Genomic DNA, 9,464 nt, shown 5'->3' on the forward strand with positions numbered 1-9,464 from the left:
GTACTCCAGCACAAGTTGCTGTTGACTAAAAAACTGTATTTTTCTTCAAAGGGAAAATTAGTTTGTTGATTGAAAAACAGAAATTTTAAATGTGGGAAAGTGGGAATTGAAGTAGTTATCTTAGATGCTAAATAAATGAATTGTGCAAACAAGTTCATTGCTGCCAATTCTCTGATTTACTGAAATAAAATAAGTATCCTTTCAATTTTAGACTCCCAATTCTTGCTGCTAGTTTTTCACAGGCTGCTCCAGTTAGAATTCTGATTATCCCAATAGTTAAACCCCAGAGCTTGCTAATCCATTATTTAAAAATTATTCTGACCAATTTAGTTTCAACTTACTGAGAAAATATGACTCTAGATAGAATAAATCAAGAGGAATTACTTCCCTGAGCTGTGGAGTCAAAAGTAAAGCTGGGGTCAAAAATCTTTACCATGTTTAAAAAATAACTTGAATTTTTGTTTCAAAAGTCATGAGCGAGAGGGCAATGGTGTTATACTGGCAGGTGGGGTTAGGTTGGGACAAACAGAATGGGCTGAATGATCTGTGATTGTTAGGAAAAGAAGCTGCATAGTGCACAACTGTGTACTTTTCTCTTCTAGTATTTGTGAATTCCTACTGTTTTTATGCAGTCTTGCATCTTGTAAATGAAACAGTGCGCAACAGATAACAAATACAACTTATTGATTGACGCAGAATATAAATGGACTAATGTAAACCTGCTACTGTTCTATCACTGGTGACCAACACTGATGTAGACTGTTCTATCTGGCAGTTTCAATGATTTTTCTTTGTAAACAAGCAGCCCCTTTCAGAAGTCTCCCAAGCTTTATTTTCCGCACTGCTAATTGCTCACATCCACTTACATAATTACAAAGTCAAAACGTCTCCCTTAGAGTCCAACCAGTGCACTGAATGTACAGCAGATCTCTTCATGGGATGACTGGCTTTTGCCATCCTCACAAGCATCTGTGTCATCTGAATGTCTTTGCTGACACATGTTAATTCCAGATTTTTTGCAAACAGGTGCAGGGAAGAAACGCATGGGAAGTTTGTGAAGCATGCTCGTGGTATTCATACCAGACATAGATGGAACACTCTGGGAGCTGTCGAAACCACTTCAAGAATTTGCTAATAGAGTGACTGTTTAACCACATGAAAAGCGTTGGCATTAATATTGTGCTGGGGACACATGGGAAGTGCTTTTTATCTGCTTCAAAATAACATTATGACTCTTATGTTCAAGAGTAGAAGGTAGAGTTGCAGTTTCATGCTCTGCTATGTTTTCCTCAGAGGTGTGAATCTTGCAGACTTGTGAAAGGGTAACATTCATAAGAATGGAGAATTGTAAATACTTTCTGAAGGAATTGAATCTTTGCTATGAGTCAGTCCCACAGACACTAAAGGCAAGGAGCCATTATTCTGGCATCAGCCTCTGTTTATGTTGGGAATTATTCCTTGCAGCAGGCTCCATGCCAGAGAAGGTACCTGCACGTCTGCACAATCTCCAGTAGGGGTCTCACTGGTCGATGTTGTGAAGTGCAAATAGGAGGCAAGCTGAAATCCTTCACCCGCTGAGGCCAAGGACATAGTCTATCATCCAGACAACCTGCAGTGACTACAGCTTGCTGCCTGCATTTTCCTGTATGGATTAACCTCATGCATTTTGAAATGTTGTAAAACATTTTGAATAATTGCTGGAGATGGAAACTAATTTTATGCACGAACCTTGGACACGAAAGTCCAAAGTGGAGTTTTGAATCTCAAGGCCCAGTTTAGGCCATCTTTAGTACAAGACTTTGTTTTAGAAAAGGATTTGAATTGATTTGGAACAGCTTCTGTTAAGTGTCTGATTGGCAATGAAAGTGCCTGCTAAAGCCCACCAAAACAAATGTACATCATCTTAGTAGCTTCAATGAACAGTCTTTCCTAATAATGACCAGCTGAACAGGAATGAACATGTCATGACTGGGAAGTTCTAGTGCAATGTTAGCTTTCGCAATTCACCAGTTGCCAGATCGACCTTGAATCCTTTCATATGTTTCCATCTTTCCCTACGTTTCCATTTTACATCAGTCAGCCTCTGCCCCAGCGCTCCCCCCCTCCCTCCCCCATCTGTTCATCATTTCTTTCCACTCCACACAACCCCCTCCTTCCCCACCTGGTTCCACCTACCAACCTTCATCTCACCCTTCCCTTCTGCTTCTATATCCCTCTGCACCCTCAGCCCTAATGCAGGGTCTCAGCTGGAATTGGAAATTATTCCTTTATTTTCACAGATGCTGCTCAATCTGTTGAATTCTGCCAGCTGCTTTTTTTATTATTTCAACATTTGAAGTCTCATCTAGCTCCATAGACCTTGAAGCATTTGGTGTATATTGGGATTGGAGTGCCTGTCTTCCTGCAGGATGGTAGTGTCTGCACTCACCACTGTTCAGCGAAACCTTAACGTTAACAGTCCTACCTAGCTCCCCGCTCTGGTGTGTGCCTGACAATGTTGGTCTTATGGGTGCAGGCAAGAGGACATATGGAAAAAAAAGGGCCTTTCCAGCTTCATTGCAGGCAGCATCTGATGCCTGAAAGCTAACAGGCTTTTTTTTGTACACAAGAGAAAATGCAAAGGAGAGTGAAACATCTTGGATTAAATGCTTTGGAGAGTTGCAGATGTAGGTGGAAAGTAATCCCAAAGTTTTAGTCTTTGGCACTGAACTAAAAGCAGAAGCAAAATTAGAGAAGCTGTAAATAGGGCATAGTAACTTATCTGAGGCTGTCCATGGACCATTAGCTGAGTTGCAAAAGAAAAATTAATTGTGGCAACCATCTCAAGATAAACAACAAATTTCAATTTATGCTTAAAGAAGCTGGTCCATTTTTGATAGAATATTTTTATTTTAACAAATGTAAAAATCAATTAACGACCAACTTGCAGACACATTTTGATGCAGACAATTTGCTTTTGCTTCAATTTGAAGCAGTCTAAACACATGCTCATTGTGATATTAAAAGTCATTTACTGCAGTTTCAGGGAGGAATTGCCGCTGTTGTTGAAATGGAGGCTTCTGCATCAGTGGAAAGTTCAAGGTAACGTACACATTTCATTAATGACTGAACTCTATTCACCTATAGAATTATAAAAAAAATGTATGGCTTGATAAAAATATTTAAGGGTTGTGTAATAAGAGTACTGTTGAACTGGGATAACACAAAAATAAAGGGTTTGTATATCAGAACTTCCTAAGTACTAGTTTAACAGTTCTCTGTTGCCTTGATGGTGCGTTTCAACTTTACCAAGTGCCTGATCGCAAAAGCGGAGACTGATAACTTGCGCTGGATTTTAAAAATTTATATTAGTGTAGAGGAAATGCTTCCACTGTTGACCTTTAATCACAACAATGCTCAACGGACATGGACAGACTGAAAGAAACATTAGGAACATTACTAACTTTACGATCAGAAGATGTAGAATCCTTGTGAGTAGAGTTAAGAAAACTGCAAGGGTAAGAAAAAGCACTGATGGGGATAATATACTGTACAGGCCTCCAATCAGCAGCCAAGGTATGGAGTACAAATTATAATGGGAAATAGAAAATGCATGTAAAAAGGGCAATATTACAATAGTCATGGGGGATTTCAATATGCAGGTATGTTGGGAAAATCAAGCTGGTGCTGAATCCCAAGCGAAGGTATTTGTAGAATGCCTATGAGATGGCTTTTTAGCAGCTTATGACTGAGCCCACTAGGGGAAAAGCAATTCTGGATTGGGTGCCATGTAATGAATCATATTTGATTAGGGAACTTAAGGTAAAGGAACCTTTATGAGGCAGTGATCATAATATCACAGAATTCTCCCTGCAGTTTGAGAGGGAGAAGGTAAAGTCAGATGTATCAGTATATAGAGGAGGAAAGGGAATTACAGAGGCATGTGAGCAGAGCTGGCCGAAGTTGATTGGAAGGGGAAATTAGCAGGGATGACAGCAGAACAGAGCAATGGCTGGAGTTTCTGGGAGCAATTCAGAAGGGACACAATAGACAGTTCCCAAAGAAGATGTATTCTAACAGGAGGATGACACAACTGTGGCTGACGAGGGAAGTCAAAGACAGCATAGAAGTAAAAGGCGGCATAAAATATAGCAAAAAATATTGTGAAGCTTTTATAAACCAACATAAGGCAACTGAAAAAAGCAATAAGGAGTAAAAAGATGGAACATGAAGATAAGCAAGTGAATAATATCAGAGAGGGGACTAGAAGTTTTTTCCAGATATGTAAAGAGTAAAAGAGGAGAGAGTGGATATCAGACTGCTTGAAAATGACAGTAGAGAGGTAGTAATGAGGGACAAGGAAATGGTGAATAAACTTAATAAGTATTTTACGTTAGTCTTTACTTTGGATGACTTCAGCAGCATGTCAGAAATTGGAGGGTATCGGGGGAGGAAGTGATTATTAAGGATAAGGTGCTTGGGAAGCTGAAAGATCTGAAGGTAGATATGTCACCTGGATCACATGCACCACACGCCACAGTTCTAAAAGAAGAAGCTGAACTGATTGTTGAGCCATTAGTAGTGGTTTTTCAAGAATTGTTAGATTCGGGAATGGTTACAGAGGACTGGAAAATTGCAAATGCCACCCTTTAAGAAGGGAGGGAGGCAAAAGACAGGAAACTATAGGCCAATTGGCCAGACCTTAGTGGGTGGGAAGATATTGGAGTCCATTATTAAGGATGAGATTCCGGGTGCTTAGAGGCACATAATAAAATAAGCCGAGGTCAGCGTGGTTTCCTTAAGGGGAATTCTTGCCTGACAAATGTGTTGGAACTTTTTGAGGAAATATCAGGCAGGATAGACAAAGGAGAATTGGTGGTTGTTGTTTACTTGGATTTTCAGAAAGCCTTTGACGAGGTAATGCACAGGAGGCTGCGAAACAAGATGGTATTGCAGGAAAGGTACTAGCATGGAAGGAGGTAAAGAGTACACTGGACAACAAATTTTTTTGAATGTATTACTTCCTCAGAATTTTTTTTGTTGTTTATGATTGACCAGCTAAAGTAGAACACAAATATAATTTCAGACTACTTGTATCACGTAGGAATTTGGAGAAACAAGAAATTAACTTTCATTGAATATAATCCGTTTAATTGTATAACAGTGCTGATACTTTGCAATCATTCAACTCAGCTAAAATGTTTTGTTGATAATTTTCATTTGTACTCAGTACCTGAAGCTTCTTGCTTAAGTGTCTAACAATAATCAGCCAGCATTGATGGATTCCAGTTACCTTGATACAGTTTCTACAGAACCACAAATGTCCTGGTGAAACCTATCACCGTGCTCGTCATTGACAGTGACAATATTTGCAGAGAAGAAGTCTAAATGACATGTTGCACTTCATAGTTTTGTATGCTGGTATGCATGTTGTCAACCAGCTGCATGTAGTTTGGTGCTCTGTAGTTAACAAGAAAATTTTCAACAACATCCTTGAATATTATTCCATACAGTTTTCTCTGGTCCCACTGAAAGTTCTGTCGTTGATGACTTGTTTGATTGTGGACCAACAAAAATGTCTTCCTTAATCTTGGCATCAGTTATTTTGGGAAACATCTGTCTCATGGAAATTTATAGCCTTTCTAAGACCCGTCCTGTCATGCAGCATCTGCCTGCCTAAGCATGCCTGGACAAGATAGAACACTTTTCAGCTTACATTCTGCGCAACATTTTAATTGCATCGAATTATGAATTGAAATAACAAATATAGGTGATTTTAGAAAAGTGGTGTGTAGTAGGGAAATTTCATAGTTATTTTGATGATCAGCAGCCCAAAATCCATTAGACACACCACAAAGTATTGAGGAAGCAAAATATTTTTTGCCCAGTGATATTGAAAGGCCGAGGTTGAGTGGATGTGTAGAGGATATTTCCTACAGAGGGGGAGTCTAGGACTAGAGGGCACAGCCTCAGAATAGAGGAATGTACCTTTAGAGCAGAGATAAGGAGAAATTTCTTTAATCAGAGGGTAGTGAATCTGTGAATTTCATTGCTGTGGAGGCTAAGTTATTGGGTAATATTTAAAGTGGAGATTGAAAGTTCTTATTTGGTCAGGGCATCAAAGGTTACAGGGAGAAGGCAGGAGAATGGGGTTGAGAGGGATAATAAATTACCCATGATGGAATGGCAGACATGTGTTAACTTTTTCTACCTATTGCTTTCTGCCCTCTTTCCCTCCAACACTCCCCCACCCCCATCCAGCATGAGCTAAGCTACCCATTTCTTCCAGGGATCTCACAAGACCACCAGTTATCTTGCTTTCCGCTAAGGGAAACGTTGAGATCCTTGGCTGCTAACAGTGGCTGGGGACATGGGGCGCCAGAGAGAATGGTGAGTGAGGAACCCTTCTTAATTGCCCTCCTGACATGAACTTTTGGTCCATGGAGTCACCAATAGAAAGGCTTTGCTCATTCATGTACCAGACCAGGGGGAGTAGGAGAGAGGACATTTCCCTGACAGTGAATGCAGCATATCCACCGAATCCAGACCCGCTCCACTCGGACACTTATATCCACTCTCTTTCCCTCAGACAAACAGCACCATACTCAGTGTGAAAGTGGTTGCTCATACTGTTTCGCAACGCTTCATGAATGGTACACCTCCTTTCTACACAGGATGCCCGTAGGGCTGATTTTCACCCTTGCACCAAAATAACTTCCTTTTACTTGGGCCTAATTTCCTCTTCCCCACATGCTTCAATCGCTAAGGTGTTAGCCAACAAGAAAGGTGCATTTTTTTTCTTTAATAACATCACCATAGCAGTTAGGATTTAATGACAATCTGAAAAGTTTGATGGCAAGTTTATCTGGCGTCAATTCTGGTAAATAAATTACCAGATTCATTTAATTCAAAATAACTATTTATCGAGGTGTGAATGGGGCTCAGCTCAACTCCTTATGGCCATGAATTACAGCTCTACCCTGCACCCTCCTCCTTCCTCCTTTATCTCAGTAACTTGGTAAAAGCAGCACTGCACAACTTCCCATAGCCTTTCTTTCATCTCCAACTTTGCCCTTTCTCATAGTTCCGAACACTGTCACTTGCCTCCGTTGTGGATCTGCTCTCCCTACCATGCTTCACTGGCTGCCAGATATGCCAAGTCACATGTCACACAAATTGATTTTTGAAAGGAGGAGCCTTATCCTAAAGCAGGGTATAGTAAAATAGTACAACATCCCTATATGCTCCACCCCATAGTTCCCATCTGCTGGACAAAGAAAGACCAAGAGTAGGAGGATTCAACAACAAGGGAAATGATTGCCGCAATGGGATTTAAGAGCTCAGGGTTTCTTGGTGATCAAAAAGAACAGGGACACAGTACAGCAACACTTTTACTGGGGAGGGAAGGGGATCAATCAATGTAAGCCTGTGAATGCCATTGGAGGAAAAATAATGCAAAATGCCATCCCAGTACAAGGGTGGAAGGGAAGAGAATGAACAGATAAATATTTAATTTTGATTAACTGAGCTGCTTAGTCAGATCACATTCAGTTTCAGTGGGTGGTCTATCTGAATTTCTTGAACTCTCATCAGACAGCTGTTAAAAGCACAAATAGACATCACTTTTTGGGAGAGTGTTGTCTGCATGTCTGTCCCACCATTCACTGAAAGTATGTTGGTCAGAGTTCTAACTCCACGTTTCCTCGGTGTCTATCTCTAACATTGGAACCAAAAGCCATCAAGAAATGAACAACAGATCCAGTATCAAGTGCCAGTTATAGACTAGTTCCAAATTTTTACAACTTTCAATGATAATCTGGAATGCCGTTCTGCACAAATTTCATAGTGGATGATAATTAATATACTGGGATTGGGATCTTTTCAAGGCACAAGTGTTTTTAAGAAAATAAATAGAAATATTATATATATTTTATTATGTGCAAAAGCAAATATTAAAAATCTAGCATGAAAGAAAATAAACACCATCTTTGTAAAACATAGCTCATTGACTCAATCACCAGTTAAGTACTGGCCAGCCATTGCCTTCCCCTCTGTAACAATAGTATTTTTTTCATAATTCTAGCAGTGAGCAGAAATATTTTTACACAAGTCTGCCAAAAACATGTGCTGTCTGGAATGAACTCAGCAAAGAACCAAAAAGAAAACATTAGCAAATAATGGCCAAAATCATACTTCTGGAAAATTTTGCTTTGCTGTCAACATGGTTACTAGGTACTTAAAATAACCCTCTCTTTTAAAACCAGTAGTATATATTTATGAAAATCTGTGAACTATTGGAACTGTAATGGCAATTCTTTACATGCTCTTAATAAAAGTCTTATTTGGCATATTTCTAATATATTGCTGTCATTGACTTTTTAAATGTCATCTATTTATGATGACCCTGCCTGGATTTCCAAATCAGATTCATCCAAGTTACAAACTTAAAACCTGATCAGTAAGAGTCAATGGAGAAATATGTTACTAAACCTCCACTTTTTGGTTTCATAAGCAATATTTAATTTCTGTGGGCGGGGAATAGCAGTTTAATTGGTGGGAGATATTTTTAAAGTTGTAATTTGGTGGGTGGCCTGTTATTATTCCAAAGTATCTGCTCTGCTGTGTTTCAGTAGGTCCTTGGGAATGACAACATTATGCAAAGGAAAGCATACTTCAGCCAATTCTTCACCATTTAAATTTCTTATGAGATAGGCTTTTCTTTTTCCAATACTTTTATTAGTTTCTACACAGAAGAATACAGAGTACAAAAAGTATATATAAAAGGTCAAAAAATATTTTTAAAAACTACCAATTACATTATATCTATTCATAATAACAATCTCATTACCCCACATTCATGTAAGTTAATCAATAGTTATATTGAAATACACTAACTTATTACAAAAAAAATCTATCCCCTACCAAGACCGAAACTGTTTATTAAGGAGAAAAAAAGGTAAAATACCTTCTCATATAATAAAAATTAACAATAGCCAACATCTGAATTTAAACAACAAATTGAAGGTTTTGAAAGTTTTGAAAATAAGTCAGAAAAGGTCCCAAGAGCTATAGACATTTAATTGATTTTTTTTGTTCTTGCGTTTCTAGATGTAGAAATCCACCTGTCTGAGCAAATTGAAAGATTCATGAAGGAGTACCAGACAACCAGCAGACAAAGTGATCTTTCCTTTCTGTAGACACAAACATTCCTCTTCTGGAACCACTAAATGATTACCTGTAATGCTGGTATTTCCCCAAAGCCCTCCTGGAACAACACGTTAGTCTTTTTACTGTTTGGATGAACTAATATGATGCCAGAACTCAAACCTGCTGGCCTTAATATATCCATCTTGGAAAGCTTCTTCACAAGTTCAGATCATTAGATGACCAGAAGCAACACAATTTCATCCATTGTAAGGGGACCTGAAGATATTGAGCACAATAAGAATGCTGCATCAAGAAGTCAGTAACAAGAAATGGGGGGA

At 39.0% G+C, this 9,464-nt stretch overlaps 1 long non-coding RNA gene across 1 annotated transcript; it reads left to right on the top strand.

Moving 5' to 3' along the window:
• Positions 1–1,593: 1,593 nt before the first annotated feature.
• Positions 1,594–6,277, top strand: LOC134349112 (uncharacterized). The gene is made up of 3 exons (XR_010018589.1): positions 1,594–1,644; positions 3,020–3,081; positions 6,241–6,277. It is a non-coding gene; the product is annotated as an uncharacterized LOC134349112 (long non-coding RNA).
• Positions 6,278–9,464: the final 3,187 nt, after the last annotated feature.

The sequence above is a fragment of the Mobula hypostoma genome, chromosome 7, assembly GCF_963921235.1.
Source record: "Mobula hypostoma chromosome 7, sMobHyp1.1, whole genome shotgun sequence".
Classification (NCBI taxonomy): Eukaryota; Metazoa; Chordata; class Chondrichthyes; order Myliobatiformes; family Myliobatidae; genus Mobula; species Mobula hypostoma.